The 23,139-nt window shown below is 38.5% G+C and overlaps 1 protein-coding gene across 4 annotated transcripts in view; it reads right to left on the reverse strand.

Annotated features, from left to right (window-relative positions):
- The window catches only part of wnt5b (wingless-type MMTV integration site family, member 5b), a 344,662-nt gene extending 321,749 nt beyond the window's left edge, over positions 1–22,913 (reverse strand). For 2 of the 4 annotated variants that reach the window (XM_051920593.1, XM_051920587.1), the window contains exon 1: positions 22,627–22,913. The gene's annotated coding sequence lies outside the window, so the exon portion shown is untranslated. Of the gene's footprint in view, positions 1–22,056 lie in introns of all 4 variants that reach the window. The other 2 variants (XM_051920589.1, XM_028791047.2) reach the window with 1 other exon arrangement.
- Between the last annotated feature and the right edge of the window lie 226 nt (positions 22,914–23,139).

A 23,139-nucleotide genomic window follows, 5' to 3' on the forward strand; every position in this document is an offset into this window, starting at 1 on the left:
TGCGGTTTATCGTCCTCAAACGGTCTGGTGGAGAGATTTAATCAGACTTTCAAGCAAATGCTTCGCAAGGTGGTCAGCAAGGACGGGAGGAACTGGGACCAGCTCCTCCCCCTCGTACTCTTTGCCTATCGGGAAGTCCCACAAACTTCTGCGGGGTTTACGCCCTTTGAATTATTATATGGTTGACAGCCTCGGGGATTATTGGATATTTTGAAAGAAGGATGGGAAGGAGAGGCCCTTCTCTCTACCAATATATTGGAGTAGTATATTGTGCAGTTACGTGATTTGTAAAAATTAGACCTGTTCTAAAAAAAATCACTTAGAAAAAGTGCAAGCAGCACAGGCCCGTTATTATGATCAACAACAACAACATTAATTTATATAGCACATTTTCATACAAAAAGTAGCTCAAAGTAGGGGTGGGCGGTATGACCAAAATTCTATATCACGGTATTTTTCAAAATTATCCTGGTTTCACAGTATTCGACTATTTTTTTTCCCCATGCATGAGTGGATGTTAACCACATTTTCCACTGCAATTACTGGCTAAGAATAACCTATTCCACTGTTAACAGCACTGTACAGTACATTGTACAAAAAAAACATTTTAATGTGCACACAAGTATTAATACAGGTTTGCATGGCCCCATAAAGTGATAGTTTTCAAGGGGGTGGCACTAATGAAGAGAAGGAATCATGTTGCATGACAGATGCAGTCAAAATATAGAACCTTTTTATTGAACAAATTTTGCAAAAACTTAAAACTATAATTTTGACAACATATTTTCAACCATCCAAAGAGGCATTTAGACTTAGTAAAATATCCAGAAGTGCTTGTCAAAAGTTGTATTGCACTGAACATGTCTTAGAAAAGGAATAAATAGTAAATATTTTTTGTAAACCAACTACACTTTCTGTTAATGTTAACAATCTCTGTCCACTGACACGTTAAAGTGACTTTTTAAACAACTTCACCATCATTAAACTGCATAATATTTAAACTAATAAATAATAACAATAAAATAAATAATAGCATTATTACTGATAGTTGCACTATTACTTCAAGGCTTCAAGCCCAGGTGCATTACACAGTATTCACCAAATTAAAATAAAATAAAACAAGTGCAACTTGGTGATGACATCTTTACCAACTAAACCATCATTTAGGCAAACTGCATTAATACGGACTGCAACTTGCATTTATAATGCTATTTGTGGTATAGCCCTACGGAATCATATTAGGGCCATGGTGAAGAAAAAAAAAATACGGACACAGGGAAGAAAAAAACAAACTATATGTCGAGAATAAAGTCGACATTTCCACTTCATTCTCATAGTTTACTTCATAATTAAAGTAGAATGTCGTAAACTAAACTTCTTCCTAAAATCAATGTTTAATTTACTAGATTTTGTCAAACCCTGTCATAAGTTAATGCAGCACATTAAATGCTTTGTGTTAAGTGTTCCCCGACCCAGTGGTTAATCACTATGCTTCTTAAACTGACTTCCTCCGCACTAAGATGAGACAGCGATCACCGCACAGAATCCATTCACTTCATTATATTCTTGCTTTCTGAAAATTTAGAATGCTAAGATAAATACTTGATATCATTTTCAGGAGGAAATGCATTAAAGCAGGTATTAAACATGCACGGTAGTGAGGTGGTAGTGCTGCTCCCTCGCAGTAAGAGGTCCCCAGGTGTACGTTCAGTGTAGAGAACTTTATGGCAGGTGTGACGAGGCTCCAAAAAACTGGATGTATGAATGGGTATCGCACAGGTTTAACTTAAATATTGTGTAAATGTTGGGTTTGTGATCTGGTGGTCGGAGACACGAACACAGAATTCAATGTATGTTCTTCTTTATTGCACGCGTGCTCTCTCTATCTGACGTACCAAAACCCCAGTTCCTATCCTTCCTTTTTCTTTCTCCACATAACCAATCACCACACGATAAACATCTTTGTGAAATTAAAACTAGTTATAAACTTAGCCCACGGAGTGTTCAGAACTTTAAAAATATCTTCGTTATACATGTTTAATTATGCCATCCATTCAGGGTTGCGCCCATCCCTGAACGAGTCGCCAGTACATCGCAGGATCAATACAAGCAAAACATACACTAGCAGGGTCAATATAGCATAACAAAACCCCACATCCTACATGACTTTGAAAGGAAACTGAAGCACGCCGAGTAAACCCACCAGAAAAACATGCAAATGCAAGGCAGGGTACATCCGAGACACCCTTGCTGTGAGGCATCAGTGCAACCTCCACGCCGCTGTGCCCCCACATGATTAATGCATGCTTTAATGCATTTCACCATGAAAATTATATCAAGTATTTATCTTAGCATTCTAATGTTCAGAGAGCAGGAATATCATGAAGTGAATGTATTCTGTGTGGCGATCGCTGCCGGCGCCTCCTCTTAGTGCAAGAGGAAGTCAGTTTAAGAAGCTCGGGGAACACTTAACACAAAGCATTTAATGTGCTATATAACTTATGACAGGGTTAGAGAAAATCTAGTAAATTAAATATTCATTTTATGATGTTTAGTTTACGATATTCTACCTTAATGACAAATTTCAAGAATAAAGTCAACATGTCGACTTTAACCTCGTCATAAGCGTCGAGATTAAAGTTGAAATGTCGAGAATAAAGTCAACATGTCATCACACTATTATACAGTACCCACATAAATTACACTGTATTGAAAACAAATAAAACAAGTACAACTTGGCTTGCAGTATTATCCAGTAGTATAGAAACAGTATTTACACATTTGAACATAATGGTCCACATCCGACCTTTTAAAACCAAAGTATCTCCAGGAAACGGACGCGATTCCTTTTTTTCGGCAAAGTTCTTTTGTGTCATTATGTTCAACTTTATCGTCAGCTTCAGTTTCAGAATGTTCTCTGTCCATTTTCACCGCACAATACCCACACTACCACTAACTACCTATTTAGTGGAGTAGCAGTGAAAAAGAGCCCCTGTGCAACAAATCTGTGTTTAGCGGTGTAGCAGTGAAAAAGGTCCCCACTTGAACAGTTTCCCGCTGCGCCACGTTCCGAATGTCGTTTAGGCAATTTAAACCGGTGTTGTGGTATAAGAAAAATCCTTATCATAAAAAAAATAAAAAACGGTTTTTGGTATGAACCGGTATACCGCCCAGCACTAGCTCAAAGTGCTTTACATAATGAAGAAAAGAAAAAGAAAAGACAAAATAAGAAATTAAAATAAGGCAACATTAGTTAACATAGAAAAGGAGTAAGGTCCGATGGCCAGGGTGGACAGAAAAACAAAAAAAAAAAAAACTCCAGAGAGCTGGAGAAAAAAATCTGTAGGGATTCCAGGCCACGAGACCCTCGTGATTGTGGTACGACCCTCCGAGAATTCCACCCTGTGTCATGGTCTTGGTTCCCACCTCCCACTCAAAATTACTTGCCCACTGGAAAGGACCTTAATGAAATTAAGGAGAGGAAAGGGCTCGTCGATTATTTGGTGAAACAACCCAATTGTCGACCGAGTGAGTGGATCTATCATGTGAACTTGCTGAAGCCCTGGAAGGAAAGGGATTCTTTCCATCTCTGCTCAGTCGAGCTCATTCTTTGCTCACACCATCAGCCTTAATTTCAGTACAGAGTTAAACTCCATCCAGAGACAGGAGCTGGAAGCAGCTATCCTGTCCATACCGGAGGTGGGGAGTGAAAAACCCAGAACCACCTCTCTGATTGTGCATGACATAGTGACAGCGCCTGCGGTAATCTTTAGTGAGCAGCCCTATCAAATTCCAGAGGCAAAGAAAATAGAAGTGGAACTTGAAATCAAGCGTATGCTGGAACTAAGAGTAATAGAGGAAAGTTATAGTCCCTGCTCCAGCCCAATTGTATTGGTTAATAAGCCTGATGGCAGTTGAAGGTTTTGCAATGACTTCCATCAGCTTAATCAAGTATCCCAATTTGATGCTTATCCAATGCCTGAGTGGACAACCTCCTTGAAAGGCTTGGCCAAGCTAAGTTTTTGACCACACTTGACATGATTAAGGGGTACTAGGAAATTCCTTTAACGGACTCTGCAAAGGTTAAGACCGCGTTTACTACCCCTAGCGGACACTGCCAGTATCGTGTCCTTCCATTCGGGTTACATGGGGCACGTGCAACTTTCAGCGTCTGGTGGATAGAGTGCTCTGACCTCCATAATACGTACAGTGCTGCCTATCTGGATGACATCGTCATCTATTCCAGCACATGGAAGGACCACATACAGCAGGTCACTGCAGTGTTATGGGTGCTAGGAAAAGCCGGGCTTCGAATTAATCCAAAGAAATGAAAAATGGCAATGACAGCTTCAACATGCCAACAAAGACTTTTCTACAAAGTATTAAATAAATTTCAGTAAGCGTGTTCAATACATATTCCCTGTGTCATTCCACTTTATTACACATAATTTATTGTTTTGATATATTTGTATGTGAGGACTGCGGTGGGTTGGCACCCTGCCCAGGATTGGTTCCCTGCCTTGTGCCCTGTGTTGGCTGGGATTGGCTCCAGCAGACCCCCGTGACCCTGTGTTCGGATTCAGCGGGTTGGACAATGGATGGATGGATGGATGGATGTATGTGAGGATTACTTGGGTTTTTACCGACATCTGGTGAAAATTTCATGTCAATAGCCCCATTACAAATATCTTTACTGAGAAAAACATTGACGCGTTCAATACTTATTTTCCCCACTGTACACACACACACACACACCAGAATAACTAAAAGGAAATAACATTTAAAAAGACAGAAAACTTCTGACTTGGCAGTCACAGTCAGACATTAGGCAGGCATATTGCTTGTTGATACAAAAGGAGCACAAGCAGCGTTTCCGGACACATTTCAGGTAAAAAATTTGTTTGCTGAAATACTCAGTGTTACTGTGTCAAGAAGAGGATATGCAGCAATGCTCATAATGGTGCTCAATTTTGTTTTGTCTCCTTGGGTAAAACCTCTACGGCATCCAGAGTGTGTCCCATAACCGAGCCTGCCCTTTTAATTATCTGATTGATTCGGTGGGTTTAATGATGTCACTAGCCCAGCACACAACAGCATTGAAAGTTGCTCTGTACATCACAGAGTTGTACAAGATGTGAAGGATGTCACTTCCCATGTTAAAAAAAAAAAGAAAAAGAAAAAGCCACAGGTACACAGAGAGACCATTTAAGCTCTAAACAGACTGTGCCAGGGCCAGGTATCCAACCAAAGGCTTGGGCTGTACTGCCACTTGAATGACATACCAATCTTTATTTTATATACAGCTTTTCAAAGAGCACAAAACATTTTGGTGAATAATGTTATGTCTATAAACTTTTAACCAACTCCAACATAATGGCAGTATGAAGCACCAGCATGCATTTCATTAAAAGGTGCAGCCGGCCCTATATCCAAGTACCAGGTATCCAAGCTAGTGGCTATGTAGAGACTGAGGAAACTTAAAGGTCAATATGAAAAGCAAAACACTTCATAAATCTTTTTTTTTTTTTTTTAAGAAATGAGGAATAGCCTATTCAAATATGACACTTGAAAATTATAAATATGTGCGGACAACTATGACAAGCTTTGAAGAGCAAACATTATACCAGGGATTAATATAGTATTCTAAATACCTAAAAAAATGATAATCTGCCAACAAATGCTCTTCAAAGTAATCTATTGGACAATAAATAAACAAACAAATAAACAAAAATGGCTCAGTAGCTGGGATATTTGACTTTGCACCCAACCCCCAAGCTTTCACTCTGTGGTGCTTGGAAACACTCAAAAAATCTTATTTATTCTCACAAGCCTGTTAGCATTAATGAATAAAACCCAATAACCATTAGAAGAAATGCCAAAATCCATCCAGCCTAATGACACTTTTGTAATTGTGAATAAAGACCTCTTCAGGAGAAAGTGAATGCTGCTGCCTGGTTGGTCCTTTTTCAGTCCAGAAGGGGAATAAAGGCTATCCAAGACTAAGCCAGTGAATGAGCTAATAGAACAAGTTAGTTATCAATCATATTTCAAGAAACCTCTCCATTTACTTACATTTCAGACCCGACACTTTTCATTATTGGGGAGGTGGGAGTATGAAAATACATAAATTGCAATGTAAACATTAGGAAGACAACATGCTGTGGTATAACAGGTCCGTGGCTCAGAAAAACTGGCCATTTTGATAAATAATTAATGCACTTGCGTTAGGGAGTGGGAGCAGGTGCAAGCGGTCTGTCAAAAACGCCCCATGTTGGAGTGAGGCGGTCAGCTGTTTGTGCATTGCCTTACTGGCACATGCAGGCACGTCTGATTGCTTTATTATCAGCCCTGGGTGGCAATCAGGGGAATTGCACCTACAACAGCTCCCCAGCATATAAAGGGGAGCACAAAATAAAGGAAAGTAATAAAGGAGTCAAGAAAAGAGAACAGAGGTTGAAAGACAGGAGAAGAAGCAGGCAGGAGAAAGAAACTGAAAAAAGCTAGTTTACAGAATAGAAGCAGGTGGACAAGAGCAGAGTCCCAAGGAGGAAGCAAGTGGCCATCACTCAGGTGGGAGCTGTGGGTCGCTTCTTTGGGAGCAGGAGAGACCATTATATAGCTCTGGTGGTGCTCTCGCTGAGATGAGCCTTTAAGATGACAGTGGTGGGAGTATAAAGCGTGCACGCTAGGTGGAGCCTGGATTGGCAGCTGGTCGAGTAAAGCAGGGTTCGGCGGTTGTCCGCGGAAGCTGTGGAATTGGCGATGGGGGACATGGGCTGGAAGAGATGGTGTCTGCATCTGCTGGTTGACATCTTTCAGAGGTACGAATAAGATGAGCAAGATAGGCGTCAGTTTTAAAGGAAGGCACCAGGGCTGGCAGATTTTAAATGAGTTTCCTGAACTGCATTGTTTTAACCTCATTTTTAACAGATTTTGGCGCTATATAAATAAATAAAAATGTACCGCTCACCTTTTTTTTTTTTTTTTTTTAATAGTTCATTGAACTTTTTTGAGCACTGCACTTTGGGACCCTTGCTTTGTGGATTTATTTTAATAAAAGCACTTGCACTTTTCACCATCCCCTTGCTGGGTATGTTTTGTCCTCATCTGCCAAGCTCATCTTGGTTAGGTACTGATGGTGACGGGTTCAAGAGGCTCCCATTATGAACCCACACTGTCACATATGCACAATGATTACTGTTACCAAATAGGGTATCTAAAGGTTTGAGACATTTTAAAAGTGTCATGCTTCCCTTCAAAAATCCAGCACAATGCTCAACTTATCATATAAACAACTGAAGTAAAAAGTTCAAGAAAGTATACAAGAATACAAATTCAGCTACAGTGATCCCTCGCTATATCGCGCTTCGCCTTTCGCGGCTTCACTCCATCGCGGATTTTATATGTAAGCATATTTAAATATATATCGCGGATTTTTTGCTGGTTCGCGGATTTCTGCGGACAATGGGTCTTTTAATTTCTGGTACATGCTTCCTCAGTTGGTTTGCCCAGTTGATTTCATACAAGGGACGCTATTGGCAGATGGCTGAGAAGCTAGATTGCTTACTTTTCTCTCTCTCTTGCACTGACTTTCTCTGATCCTGACATATGGGGATTGAGCAGGAGGGGGCTGTTCGCACACCTAGACGATACGGACGCTCGTCTAAAAATGCTGAAAGATTATCTTCACGTTGCTATCTTTTGTGCAGCTGCTTCCTGAAACGACATGCTGCACGGTGCTTCGCATACTTAAAAGCTCGAAGGGCACGTATTGATTTTTGACTGAAAAACAAACTCTGTGTCTCTCTCTCTCTCTCTCTCTCTCTCTCCCTGCTCCTGACGGAGGGGGTGTGAGCTGCCGCCTTCAACAGCTTTGTGCCGCGGTGCTTCGCATACTTAAAAGCCAAACAGCACCATTGATTTGTTTGCTAGAGATTGTTTTCTCTATCTATGTGACATTCTGTGCTCCTGACACGCACTCCTTTGAAGAGGAAGATATGTTTTCATTCTTTTAATTGTGAGACAGAACTGTCATCTCTGTCTTGTCATGGAGCACAGTTTAAACTTTTGAAAAAGAGACAAATGTTTGTTTGCAGTGTTTGAATAACGTTCCTGTCTCTCTACAACCTCCTGTGTTTCTGCGCAAATCTGTGACCCAAGCATGACAATATAAAAATAACCATATAAACATATGGTTTCTACTTCGTGGATTTTCTTATTTCGCGGGTGGCTCTGGAACGCAACCCCCGCGATGGAGGAGGGATTACTGTATACCTAAATGTGTTAATAAGTGTGTTAAACCAGAGGCTTGCGTAAGACTACCATAATTCAGAAATTTAGGCTCACAGGGTATAAAAACCACATTGTATTGGTCAGAGCAATCGCAGTCATAGAGGTGTGGGTTTGGGGTGAATAAGCTTCCTTGTCCATCAACACATATCCAACAACATTTAACAAGTCAAACCAGGTTAATATCTGCGAACTGAAACACAATGATGATGAGCTCTAAACTCACTTAAAAAGATATATTTACTTAGATGTTGTCTGTCAAAATTTATGAATGGAGGTAATGGATATATCTTGCTACTAACTTGTAACAAGGATCAATCTGCATTTATTTCCAAGTTGTAAAATATACACACTTATGTCATTGATGTATGTTTTATGCAAATACACAGCTCTTTTCGGCAAAATCTTCATTTCTGTATGGGTGGGAACCACTAAACTGCAGCTTCCTTAGGGCACTGTAAATTCTGTTTCTTTATTTAATCTCATCTTATAATTGAAACCAGCTCCTAGGGCTACGATGCCCTAAGGGTTATGCCATTGTGCCGTGCCACTCTGGAATGAATTTTATTTAAGACAGTCCAACAAACTAAGACACAGTAGTGAATCTGAGTAGACCATGACTTTTTCCAAAATGAAGTTTACATGTCTTGCAAGATGTCCTTAACAAGGTAGAGCATCAAGAGACCTATAAAAACTAACAAGGAGGTACAGAGTATACGATATGTTTTTCTTAAACCAAGGCTTCAGGGAATCAAAAAAAAAAAAAAAAAAAAATGTATAAGGAAGGAATCCAAGAACTTCTGCAACAAACTAAAAAGGTTTCAGCATATGAAGATTGCACTTAATGGCAAAAACATTAAGTTGTAATGTTTGGCATCAACTTAACAATGCACATCACCCTGAAATCACCATCTTTTGGAGAACAAAGCTGACAGTTCCATGACAAGGACATGTTCCTTTATGTCTCCAACATTTAAAGATTAAAGGCAAAAATAGATGCAGCAAAGCAGACATAACCCGAATAGAAAAACTGGTTGCAGACAACAGAACAAGATAAAAGCTGGTAGATTTTCATCTTAAAACACACATACAAGAAATTTCTGCTAAGTGGTGCATCTTCCACTTGAATCATTCATTTGTCAATCGAACTACAATAGAAAACACAAAAGATTAATTTCAATAAAATAAAATGAAAAACACATCTGCATGCAATTGAAATACAGGAACTGCTTTGTAATTACTACGTTCATCTCTGCTCCTCGAAGCATGTTATCTGTGGCTACACTTGTATGGTTGGAGGTAAAGACAGTACTCTTAAACTAACTCAATTGATTCAGATTAATCAGTCTATCAATTTAACCATTATTCAGGTTTATATTCATTACATATCTTCGTTCGTTTCTTTCAACTTTACTGTATAGGTAGATTTGTACATTCAGAAAAACATACTACCACAACAGTCATTTGCAAGCATTAGACATGTTTAACAGCTCATCTTTCTAGCAAAGAGACTATGCTTCTAACTGATTAATTCACTTTCTGTTAATACAATTATACCTATTACATGTTAGCTTTTGGGGATAAAATATTATACCATTACCTAATTAACTATATGAAATTTATGTTGTATTTTGAATATGTATGTGAATTTAAACATTTTATGATTGGCTCTTACACTGTACGTAAATAAGCATCAAACATTTAATGACATTTAATTATGTTTGCTCACATATCACTATATTATTTATTGTCATATGTTAACATCATCTATTTGTGTATTTAATTCAATTCATTTAAAACTTAGTCTGAAATATTCCTTCATATTCCATATGGAGAACCACAAGGAACAGTTCTGTCTACATGTCTCTTCCCTCTGTATACGTCAAACTATAAATATTAACACCAGGGGCCTCATTTATAAAACCAGGAAAATGCATACTCAAAACAAAAAAAAAAAAAAATCAGATTTATACCTGGTATACACGCATTTCTGCAAAATTTACCCTTTATAAATTACAATTACTTTGTAAATTTGCATACATGCACACCTTGAGAACTGCCATGAAACATCCATATATGAAGCATGCTAATCAACCTCATGCATATGCAGTCATGATTTTACAGAACTTCATTAGCTGGTATAGCAGCCTACCCACCTGAAGCATTGAGACCCTGCCACCTTAATTCAAGAGTATCTGGCTGTGCTCTGCAATGACAATGCAAAATCATGCTCAACATTATAACACCTCTCCTCTGCGTTCTGGTGGTGCCAGAAAAAGGGATAATATTCCAGTGCCCGAGTGGGAACCAAACATCACATGGCAAATGCAATGATATTATTGCTGTTATAATGAACACTACAGGCCCTATGAAACACTGATGGTTCAGGCAGTTACCTTACCAACAAGCGGTTTACCACATACAGTACCACCACGTCTTCCAAAGCTACTTTGCCTTTTAGTAAATGAATCATGGGGTAATCCAGGCCACTGAGACTCTATGTTTTGTCAGTCTCATCTTGACACCACAGATGACTTGTGCAATATCGCTGTGTCACTGCTCATGGTTAACAAAAGCAGCTTTATTTTCACTGGGTACTCTTATTGCAACATGAATGCAGAAAAGTAATCTGATTATATTACAAGAACCGGACACTGCTGCAAAAGGACTTTTCATGTTGGCCAAAAACATATTACATCTTATGTATGTGCACACACACCATATGAAAACTGAATGTAGCCCCTTGCCAGTTTGTTAAAGGCTTCCAGATCAGCGGGCATGATGGAGTGAAGCTTGGCGGAGATATTTCTAACATGTCAGCCACTTTGGATAAGAAAACTGACAAAGTTCTTCAATACAAATACACAGAATTGGCCCTCTTCAAAGGGAACTAAAATACAGTCTATAGATCATATTAAACATCTGGCTCAGTGATATTATTTATTATGCGCGAGAGTCACCATTTAACCAGTTTGCCTGTATTTCCTTAGTTGATTGTGGGTGATGGCATTCTCGAGTAACTTAGAAGTGTTACATACAGATGGATTAGAGTTGCCATAAATATATACATCAGGTTTTTTTTTTTTATAAATCACAACATTTGCATGTGAATTTACTTACACAACTATGCACCACCATACAATAAGCACAACATGAAACATAAGATATATACTGTATATAAGATACATGCCTCAGGCATGCTCATTCAGTGGTCAGTATCAGCAGCTGTTCAGCACTCTTATGACCAACTGTCCTTGAAACTAGTAGTGAGAATACGAACTGTCCTATATAATTTGAGACAGTGGAGAAGTAAGAAAAAAGCCTGGAAGGATAGGCAGAAGTCTAATAATGAATCTATTTGCCTTTCTAAGGATGTAATAAAGCCTGAGAGACCAAACTTCATTGCAGTCTCATCATCCCTGGCAATCAAGTCTATGACGGTGGTGCAAGAAGCAAACTCGAGTTAGAACTGCATCTTTAAAATATATAAAGAAAAACTATAAGCCTTTTCCAAAATGAGATTTTATAGCTTGTTAGAAGCATATACTTGAGACAGCTGCATAAATAAAAATTTAAAACATAACCACATTTTCAGAGCTTTGTAGTATCTCAAATTAAACCAAAAAAAATATTTGTGATACTTTATCAATGTTTTATTAAGTATTTACTATTTTGTCCACACAACTTTTAATTAAACTGATTCCGGGTGGTTGGATAGATTTTTGCAAACCTGCATGCTTGAAATTTAATGCTGCCGCCAATAAGTGCCATATCCTTGCGTATTTGTGTTACTGATATCTCTCTATTATAAAAAAAATCCTGTAGAGAAACAGTACGGATACGATACGTGATCTTCACGTTAAGATCACGGAAGACAAATAAAAGACCCGCGGGACGAACAAGAATGGCCACGGAGCGTCTCGCCCTACTTACAAGCAATATCAGAGCATGGCCAGCAAAAAAATCAGTAGTGTAAAGGCACGCAGCACACACAGATCCAGGGGTCTCAGTGCATATAAAGCGTATAAAATGAAACGTTGACAACTAAAAGATCGCATTAGCGCAAAGAAAAGGAAATTAATCATCAGGACCAGGTGTAATTGAAAAAATAGCTGGACAAAGCGAGGTCAGAAATAAAAGGCAAAGAGCAGAAAACAGACTTTTCACCTTCGCATCATTCAATGCACAAAACGTAGATTTACACAATAATGGAACATACGCTATGAGAATCTGTGGTCCTGCAACAGTTAAAGCAACGACAAGTTTAATTTCAAAGAAAACACAATTCGGTCAGGTGTATATTTATGATCACAGAGAAGCGATCACAACGAGAGCAGCAGAGACACAAAGTGGCAAAAAGGACAGCAGCTGTACAGGCTTTAAAATGATTGATGGGCAGCACAATAGCAGCTGCCCCCCTTCACAACGTAAGCAGTGTTATACGTCCTGCAAGAAAGAGATTTAACCACGCCTGGGGCCAGAAATAATGGACAATTATTGTTTTTACAACGTCACGTGAGACAAGGCAGTGAGCAATCATTTAAAACAAGTCCAAAGACATCTAACCTAGCAGTTGTTGGATCGCTTTTGGCAGACACGCATCATGTGCTCCCAGCTCTTAAAACAACGACATGCGACAAGCAGAACAGGCAGCTCGCCAGCAGCAGAAAGACAGCAGATGATCCGACGGCATATCCTTAGTGTGCGTTCAGCCGTCCCCCCCCCCTTCACAACGCGAGCAATGTTATACGTCTTGCGAGAAAGATGTAACCATGCACGGGGCTGGAAATAAAGGACAAGTACCATTTTTACAAAAGTTTTTAAAGTAAAAGTGAAAATAATGCATATGTAACAATTCCCATGAAAATAATCTCTTTAAATTGTATATCTAGTAAACCAAACACGGGGGTGGGCGAGCGAAGCAAGCAGGGGGCAGAGCCCCCTAATTATAAAAAATGTATTTATTTTATTTATGTTGTGAGAAAGGTCACAGGAGTTTTAAACATTTTTTTATAGACACTAAACAGCAGAACATTATAGAATTACTTACATTTTACATTACAAATACAATAAACCTATGAGACTCCTGTACTTCCTATCGATCAACTCTCCTAGACTGTATGTTTAAGCTGGATAGCAGGGCATTGGCAGGCGCCGTTTTGACTCTCACACAAACACAGTATGCTCTCCTGTCCCATATGTGAGCTAAAATTTAGCTGGAACGGACATGCCAAGAGACAAAATTTTTCTGGGGGGGTAGGGTGGGGGGGAAAAACACAAACACAACCCTGGAATGATGTTTTAAATCTTCTACCATTAAAATGTCTATTCAATGTAAAGTCTTCAAGCATCAAAATAACCTTATACAGAAATTACAATGAAACTTAAATGTAAATATAATGTACTGTATAAAGATACAGTAATCCCTGCTCAATCGAGGGGGTGGCGTTCCAGAACCCCCTGCGAAAGGTGAAAATCCGCGAAGTAGAAACCATATGTTTATATGGTTATTTTTCTATTGTCATGCTTGGGTCACAGATTTGCACAGAAACACAGGAGGTTGTAGAGAGACAGGAACTTTATTCAAAACCCTGCAAACAAACATTTGTCTCTTTTTCAAAAGTTTAAACTGTGCTCCATAACAAGACAGAGATGACAGTTCCATCTCACAATTAAAAGAATGCAAACATATCTTCCTCTTCAAAGGAGTGCGCATCAGGAGCAGAGAATGTCAGAGAGAGAGAAAAAAGCAAACAATCAAAAATCAATAGGGCTGTTTGGCTTTTAAATATGCAAAGCACCGCCGGACAAAGCAGCTGCATGAAAGGGAGCAATGTGAAGATAATCTTTCAGCATTTTTAGACGAGCGTCCGTATCGTCTAGGGGTGCGAACAGCCCCCCTGCTCACACCCCCTCTGTCAGGAGCAGAGAATGTCAGAGCAAGAGAGAGACAGAGAGAGAGAGAGAGAGAGAAGCAAACAATCAAAAATCAATACGTGCCCTTCGAGCTTTTAAGTATGCGAAGTACCATGCGGGAAGCATGTCGCTTGACAAAGCGGCTGCAAGGAAGGGAGCAGTGTGAAGATAATCTTTCAGCATTTTTAGACGAGCGTCCGTATCATCTAGGGGTGCAAACAGCCCCCCTGCTCACACCCCTTCCATCAGGAGCAGAGAATATCAGAGTGAGAGAGAGAGAAAAGCAAACAATCAAAAATCAATACGTGCAGTTTGATCTTTTAAGTATGCGAAGCACCATGCAGGAAGCATATCGCTTGACAAAGCAGCCACATGTAAGCCCAGCAAAGAAGGGAGCAATGTGAAGGTAATCTTTCAGCGTTTGAGGTGCAGCCGTATCCTCTAGGGGTGCGAATAGCCCCTGTGCTTACAATATATTTGAGGAGTTTTATTTACTACATAATACGCGCTCTGGTTGGGTAGCTTCTCAGCCATCTGCCAATAGCGTCCCTTGTATGAAATCAACTGGGCAAACCAACTGAGGAAGCATGTACCAGAAATTAAAAGACCCATTGTCCGCAGAAATCCGTGAACCAGCAAAAAATCCGTGATATATATTTAAATATGCTTACATATAAAATCCGCGATAGAGTGAAGCCGCGAAAGTCGAAGCGCGATATAGCAAGGGATTACTGTACTGTTTCTTGAAGCATGGCACTTGTGTGTGTAGCTAGATAGACAGATAGATAGATACTTTATTAATATTCAGGATAATCCAGAAAAATTTAAGATTTAATGTGTTTTGAACATAGTCAAACTTTATTTTGTTCCACAGCATCAGTAATTGTTTTGACTTCAGTGTATTAATTTTCCTGTTTGATCATGTTTCTTAATATTTTTCTCCACCAATGTGATCTATATTTGCAGTATACACTTTGCTCACTTATGCCTAGTGTTTAAAGCTGGGGGTAATTTAAATGGGAAGACTTAACCTGGTACCAGAAAATTATGGCCAAACTGCAAAAGGTTAAAAAATGACAGGCATCCAACAATGTGTGCACCACTCACATGCAGCACAAATACATCAATTTTGTCCATGATTAAAACATATTGATTGTACAAGTACAAATAAAGGTTATTTATGTAGAGGTTTCTGTCATCTGTAACAATTTCTCTGCATTTTATCATCAGTTTATAAAAACTCTAATTTGTGCCTGCAAATAAACTCTACAGATAATACAGACCCTGCAATGTAAAGCCACTGGTGTCACAATCTAACCAAGACACAGAAAATTCCACAGTGCTCAAAGTCACAGGACATCTGGAAAGCACAATTGAATAACTGGATTTATCCAGTATGCGTAGTCCCAGCTTGTTGGTAACTTATTCATGATTGGCTATATGCACTGTAAAAAATAAATCTAGCATGTGTGAAAAATAAAAAAATAGCTAACTATACGCAAAATAATCATTACTTTAATAAAAATGGGTTTTACCCTTTTTATTGATTATTTAATTCTAATTCAATAAAAAAAATGAAGAATAATGTTAACTTATTATTTTTCTTAAAATGTAAACATTTTTTATAACATTCTAAGTAAAAAAACTATACTGTGAATTGAACACATTTAAGTTAAGTTAAATTTAATGACACGGCCCTTCCTCTCACATCGATTTCTTGGTCTTTACAACAACGCATTCAGCTGTAACGCTTATTCATAATAAGAGCTATTTTACTATGAATGTGTAAGTATGAAGCATATTAATTCCGTAATGAATAACTAGTATTTCATTTCGTATAGTTACAGATGTAAGCATTTGTTGTTTTCACGAAACCTTTCCCTTTATGTGGGAAACACAGAAAGACACTACCTTGCTCGCCAACAACCTACCTCGTTGGTTTGCTTTAAAAAGCAAGCACATTTCTCGGATAGTTACATATTTTCATATATTTTTTTTTAATCGTTTAAAACTTTTATTTTACACAGAAAAAGAAAATGACACTTTGAGATAAGTTTGAGAACGCTATGGCGTTTGTCCTAAACTACGACCTGTAAACAACATAAAAAGATGTTTGCCTAACCGTCACAGTATTATTTGACCTCTTATTTAATTAGTGTTCTACATAGGTAATGTATTTTCTGGTTAATTTTTAACACTGTGATTTATTTAGCGATGTTTGATTTCCTACTTCCTATTTTATTTGAGGATTTTCGCTATCGCATACTGAAAAGTAGTGGAAAAGGCGGCCATTCATTTAAGCGGATATGTTGATGTAAATGCAGAACGTGTCTGAAGAGTGCCATCTGCCTCAGGATTTCACTCTTTCACTCTCTATGTTTCCTTCCCGTTTACCACTCATTCCTGGGACATTATTTGATTGAGATATACTTTTTGTGTAAGTTTAAAAAAAAGAAAAAAAAATTTGCATTGACATTTGAATGTCAGTAATTCAGTAAAAATTATCCTCAGACATTTGATTTAATTTTCCTATGAAAATATAACTCCATTGTTGTGACTGTCTTTGTATGTTCAGATAAATAAAGCTATATGGAATTTTAGCATTATTTGTTATACAGTCATTACTGTCCAGCGTTGCATTATTACTTTTTTTTTTTTTTTTTTTGAGTACTGTAATTCAAATGAAAACTGGAGTAAAATAAAACCATTTTTGCCACTACTTATATTTAATCAAACTCATTTTAGCTAAATTTAAGTAAATTAATAAATTAAGTTTACTCAATAGTGCAGTACAGTGATCCCTCGCTATATCGCGCTTCGCCTTTCGCGGCTTCACTCTATCGCGGATGTTATATGTAAGCATATTTAAATATATATCGCGGATTTTTTGCTGGTTCGCGGATTTCTGAGGACAATGGGTCTTTTAATTTCTGGTACATGCTTCCTCAGTTGGTTTGCCCAGTTGATTTCATACAAGGGACACTATTGGCAGATGGCTGAGAAGCTACCAAACATACTTTTCACTCTCTCTCTTGCGCTGACTTTCTCTGATCCTGACGTAGGGGGTGTGAGCAGGGGGGCTGTTCGCACACCTAGACGATATGGACGCTCGTCTAAAAATGCTGAAAGATTATCTTCACGTTGCTACCTTCTGTGTGCAGCTGCTTCGTATACTTAAAAGCTCAAAGGGCACGTATTGATTTTTCAGTTTGTTTCTCTCTCTCTCTCTCTCTCTCCCTGCTCCTGACGGAGGGGGTGTGAGCTGCCGCCTTCAACAGCTTTGTACCGGCGGTGCTTCGCATATTTAAAAGCCAAACAGCCCTATTGATTTGTTTGCTTTTCTCTCTGTTTCTGACAGTCTGTGCTCCTGACGCGCACTCCTTTGAAGAGGAAGATATGTTTGCATTCTTTTAATTGTGAGACTGAACTGTCATCTCTGTCTTGTCATGGAGCACAGTTTAAACTTTTGAAAAAGAGACAAATGTTTGTTTGCAGTGTTTGAATAACGTTCCTGTCTCTCTACAACTTCCTGTGTTTCTGCGCAAATCTGTGACCCAAGCATGACAATATAAAAATAACCATATAAACATATGGTTTCTACTTCGCGGAGTTTCTTATTTTGCGGGTGGCTCTGGAACGCAACCCCCGCGATGGAGGAGGGATTACTGTATATTAAATCTACTGAAAAATATTGCTTGTAATTTGTTGCCTTTTTTTTTTTTTTTTTTTTTTTTTTTTTAAAAGTACTTTTAACGTGTTATTTTTACAGTGTGGAGGCCAATCCTCTGTTCTGCCTCCAAATTGATTACGGTTTACCACTTTAAAATGCAAAAACTGATGTATGTTGAAAATGACTATATACAGCACTTATTTCATTAAGTTTATTAAGGCATAAAAAGTTAAGAGATTTTACATTATGAACACATATACAAAGCTTTTCACTGTGTCGTCAGCAACTCAAAGTCCCACATCTCCTTGACCAGTATACTACCCTTGCTCAAGTGCATTCATTAAAAATAACAGTTAAAGCAGCCAAGATTAATGAGGAATAATTTTGACCTTACCTTAGGTGATTGAACCATTCTATTTCATAGAGGGGACTGGGCGGTCTCGTGGCCTGGAACCCCTGCAGATTTTATTTTTTTCTCCAGCCGTCTGCAGTTTTTTTTTTTTGTTTTTTCTGTCCCCCCTGGCCATCGGACCTTACTCTTTTTTTTTTATGTTAACTAATGTTGTCTTATTTTAATTTATTTTGTCTTTTATTTTTCTTTTCTTCATTATGTAAAGCACTTTCAGCTACTTTTTGTATGAAAATGTGCTATATAAATAAATGTTGTTGTTGTTGTTATTTAAAATGCTACTTGTCACTGTTTTAATGTCCATTTTCCAGTTTTATATGGGTTTGACAGTTGCTCTCAAATCTTTTTCCACTATTGTTGATGGTCCTGGTCATCCTTTTGGGAGTGAGACCCATTTAATTTCATATCATCTGACACAGCCTACAGCCATGTCTTCTTTGGCCTCTCATTTTAACTCATACCATACATCTCAGTCACCCAATCATCCTCAGCCTATCATTAGATACACACAATCCACCTTAATCTGTTTTTCATCAACACAGTACCTATTACCTCTACACCAAATCAGTCTCTTAACTTGACATTCATCATTTTCTCACCCTATGACAATCCACACTACTGCCTGATCCTTCTCCCTCTGTTCCTCCCAGCTTTGCTTCATGTTCTGCCTTCAGCTAGCTCATTTAGATAAAAAGAAGTTCCTCTAGCTGAAATTAACCTGTAACTGCAAAGTCCTAAAGATTTCCTAAGTTTTTGCTCTATAAATGTCTTCTGCATTCTGTGATGCTCACGTTAAAGGAAAATGATGCATTGTTTTTATAATATGGAAGAAAAAAACAAGACATTTATTTTAGATTAAATTTTGATTCATCGGTTTTGTTTTGTGTAAATAACTGCAACGTAATTAAAAGCATTTATTTACAGAATTACAATAAATTTGTCCTTGAATAAATTTACACATCAGTTTTACTTTGCGTAGTTTAACTATTCCTGATTTTTGAACCTACTCACTTGACCAAGGCGTCTTGCTACTTTCTAGGTATTTGCCACCTTTTTTTTTTTCCCCGACAAAAAGTTAATAGAATAAAATGCTTCAGTGTTTGCAGTTTAACAAATTCTATATTGTACATATCGTACCTGGCATAGACACAAACATCTAGATACAAATAGCCAATATATATGATGTTTCTCAGTTCTCAGTCAAGTTTTTAAAGAAAGCGCTTTCAAAACCAAAAATGTATTGTGGTTTTTGTGGTACAAAATACAGACCTCAGGGGATTCTAACTGGAACTGCCAAATGTCTGAGAAAGAAAGCCAAATTTTACCCCTGGTAGGCAGAAGTCAGACCCTGGTGCCCCCAAAATGTCTATGTGGTTAGAAACAATCTAAAGAGTACAAGCCTAACCACATTCTTAGAAAGATGAATTAATAATCCTTTCCAGCACATCATTGCTTATGAAGCTGCAAATGCAGGGAATGGAAAACTTAGTCTTGACAAACATATCCTTTTCTCTAAGCAGCACTGCCTTGCCATCTGCTTTTTAGGTCTCTGTAAAATTCACAGGAATTTAGCTCTCAAGACAGATGCATTAACCCTAATAAAATACAACAGGGCAGGGACCTGGAGTTAAGACAACAGGTGGGGCATTGCTAAAAGCAAATCTTAAATGCGTGGAAGGCAAACAATTCTGCAGCCACAATATTAATTTTTATATCAATCAAAAGCAAAAATGTTAAAATGGTCCTAAGCAAATTAGACACAATATAGTAGTGATTTTGGGCACACACATTATGTACAACAAGAAGATAGCATTGTACCAAAACACTGTCATTCTTTGTTACAAATATGCAGAATATGTAGTAAATGTCTTTTGTTGATAACCACAAGATATCTAAATGAAACCTAGTTTGTTATATATGCACTGTAGACAGTAATTTTTCAAGTCATGCAAAAACTAGAATAGGGCAATTTGGCCTGAAGGTTTCAAGTCCAGAAGTCTTTAATAATAAGAATATTCAAAGACATTCTCTTTCTGGAATGTCTGTGCTTGCTGATAGCACAGAGTCTTCATTTTAAATTTTTTTATAATAATTTTAAAAAATACATTTCATCAAGTGACAAATACGAAACATTGTCACTCACAAGCACAGAGTTCACTCTGTAAAAGACAGTGGATGAGCATGAAAATCCGAGAGGAGATTGAAATTGACATTTAAATCTCCAGACCTAAAGACTAGCAAATTTAGATTATAGTTGCCAGGGCCAGTTAAGTCCAACTAGTCCTATTCAGTCTGAAACCACTGCAACTGTCATTAGTGCAAGTGTACAAGTTCAATCAAAATTAAACGTGTGTGAAATGAGACCACTTTATAATTTCAACTGCATTTTGACAATCTTGTATTCGTCCGGCAGTAATTAGGACAGAAATTATATTTAAACACCAACAATATAACATGCTCATTGCCAAATATGATTAAATATGTTTTATAACATAACACGCAAGCAACTTTATATTAACACTTGTTCTTTCAGCAACAAATAAAAACAGGACTGCAGCAACAAAAAATAAGATTATAGGCAACTACTAAAATCGTACTACTAATTAATGGTAGCTTTGGTATAGCAATTACAAAAGGTACAGAATAGACACTTCAATTTTTACATCATTAAAAGCCTTTCAGGCGGTTTTGGGCGGAGGTGTTAATCATGAAAGTTGTGTGTGATCATTTGGGATACATATGTTGTTTCTATTTAAACCGATTTCCCACGAACTGCTTGGAGTTTCCCCGAGTAAACCCAATTGAAAGACGTTTGCTAACCTCATGGGACTCACGTCTCCATGTGTCTATTCATTAGCGATAACACCGCACTTTCCTCCTTTCTGCCAGCAACGCGACTACTGATTTCACTTCAAGCGACATTCTCCGGAAGGCACAACCAGAGGTTTGCTAAAATCTAAAACCCCAGAGCCCATTTGCAAGCAATTTTGTGTAATTGTTTTTAAATCTACATCACCAAGAGGATCGAGGGGAAAGCACTTAAAAAACGACCCTAAACCAAATTTGGGTCAGGCCCCGTGAGAAGTAAGCGAGCTCTTTATGATCTCTAAAACAAGCGATGCCTGTGTCCTCTCAAAACTCAATATACAATACAGATGGGGAATTCGCTGCAATGAGCCGCAACGTGACTGGTTTTCCTGTCATTTAATAATTAACAGGCACTGCGCCATACACTCCAAATGCAATACCGCTGTCAAATACCCCCAGCAAACTAATCCACGTTTAGTCTCCACATCATTAAAAAATGGGAATGTACATCCGCATATACATCAGTTGAGAATTTGGTACAGCAAATAAGCTTTTGTTTTCAAGTAAGGTTAACAAAAACACACTAAAGTCAGAGTCTTTTGCCAAATGTAACGTCAGTCAGTACATCACAGTTAAGTAGATATTTGCGCTCCCGGCTCGGGAAGAGAGTGCTGCATGGGACCTTCTGAACTAAGCAACCCGCCGTTTTCTCCCATGTCCTAGAACGCGAAATATCCTCCCAAGTCAAACTAGATCCGAACCGCAGGTGGAAGAGTAATTTGAGATGGATGCACCTCATCTTTGCCAAAGCATACTGCGGAGTTATAAAGCGCAAACTCTCGCAAATGCACATTTAACTGTATTGTCGCATACTTTATTTACAATACTTTAACAATTATATCAGTAAATTATAAAGCACAATACTCAAATGTTTCGAACCAACGGGAAAATACAGCACACCTACCTGCTACTGGGCGATCACAGTACTTGAACCATTCGTTACACCTTGAATTAAAGATTAATCTGTAAATTTGGATTAGAAAGACTCTTATTTCTGTGTCTTTTTAAATTACTGGACAAGCTGTAACAGAAAGCATAGGTCTTTCAATTTTCCTGCACCTGCCCGAATGCGGACGAACGAAAATGTTCGGTAAGGCGAATGATTTCCTCTCACGTCTTATGACTGTATGGATTCTCCACTTTTTTTTTGGAAAAATAGCAGTTTAGTTCAATCAACGATCCGTTAAGGAAGAATCCTTAATTGTCCATAGCCTGGGTAAATAAACCGCGGGCAAAACAAACAAATCAGACTGAAATTGTAAGAGTGTTAAACTTTCCGTTAAGTCGATAAAGCCAATTTTCCGTGCTGGTTCGAACGAAACTGAACCTTCTGACATTCAATCTGTTCTTTTTAGTATCCACTTTCTAAGCATCTCAGCTCTAATACACACATGGGGAAGAAACTTTCATATACAAGCTGTTGATCTTCAAAGCCCTCCAAAGGCGATTTAAAAAGGGTTAGTGTTATAATAACCTCAATCCTTCGGCATCATGCGCAATTCCCGTGCGGTGTTAAGATCAGGAAAGCTGTTGAAAGCAAATGTCCGCGTTTACTCCTCAACTCCTTTTCAAGTGAGCCGGGACCTGAAATGACTTTCGCCTGATTCACTCCATGGCTCATAGGCTGGCCCCCCGTCGCCAAGTGCAGATCCCCGCAGGCCAGTGGGCCAGGCTAGCGCAGACAGTATGAATGAGTCCAGATAAGTTTGGCTGCTGACTTCTCCAACACTCTCAAACTCAAATACGCTGAACTGCACGGCAAGACTTAGCAGTACCTGAGCCAAGCCACGGGAGCGCGCCCAAGCTCGCTAATGACAGGTTGGGTCGCCCTTAAAAGGGCAACGGCTTGCTCGTGGCCGCGACTTGTCTCGCTCGGCTTTCAGTCTATCGCAATGTAGTTTAGTCCAGGTCTTATGTACTGAAAGGTGCCCCACCCCCATGCAACTTTAACATTGGTTATGAACGATGCAAGGTTAACTAAAACATT

This window comes from Erpetoichthys calabaricus, chromosome 1 (genome assembly GCF_900747795.2).
Source record: "Erpetoichthys calabaricus chromosome 1, fErpCal1.3, whole genome shotgun sequence".
In the NCBI taxonomy this organism is placed as follows: domain Eukaryota; kingdom Metazoa; phylum Chordata; class Cladistia; order Polypteriformes; family Polypteridae; genus Erpetoichthys; species Erpetoichthys calabaricus.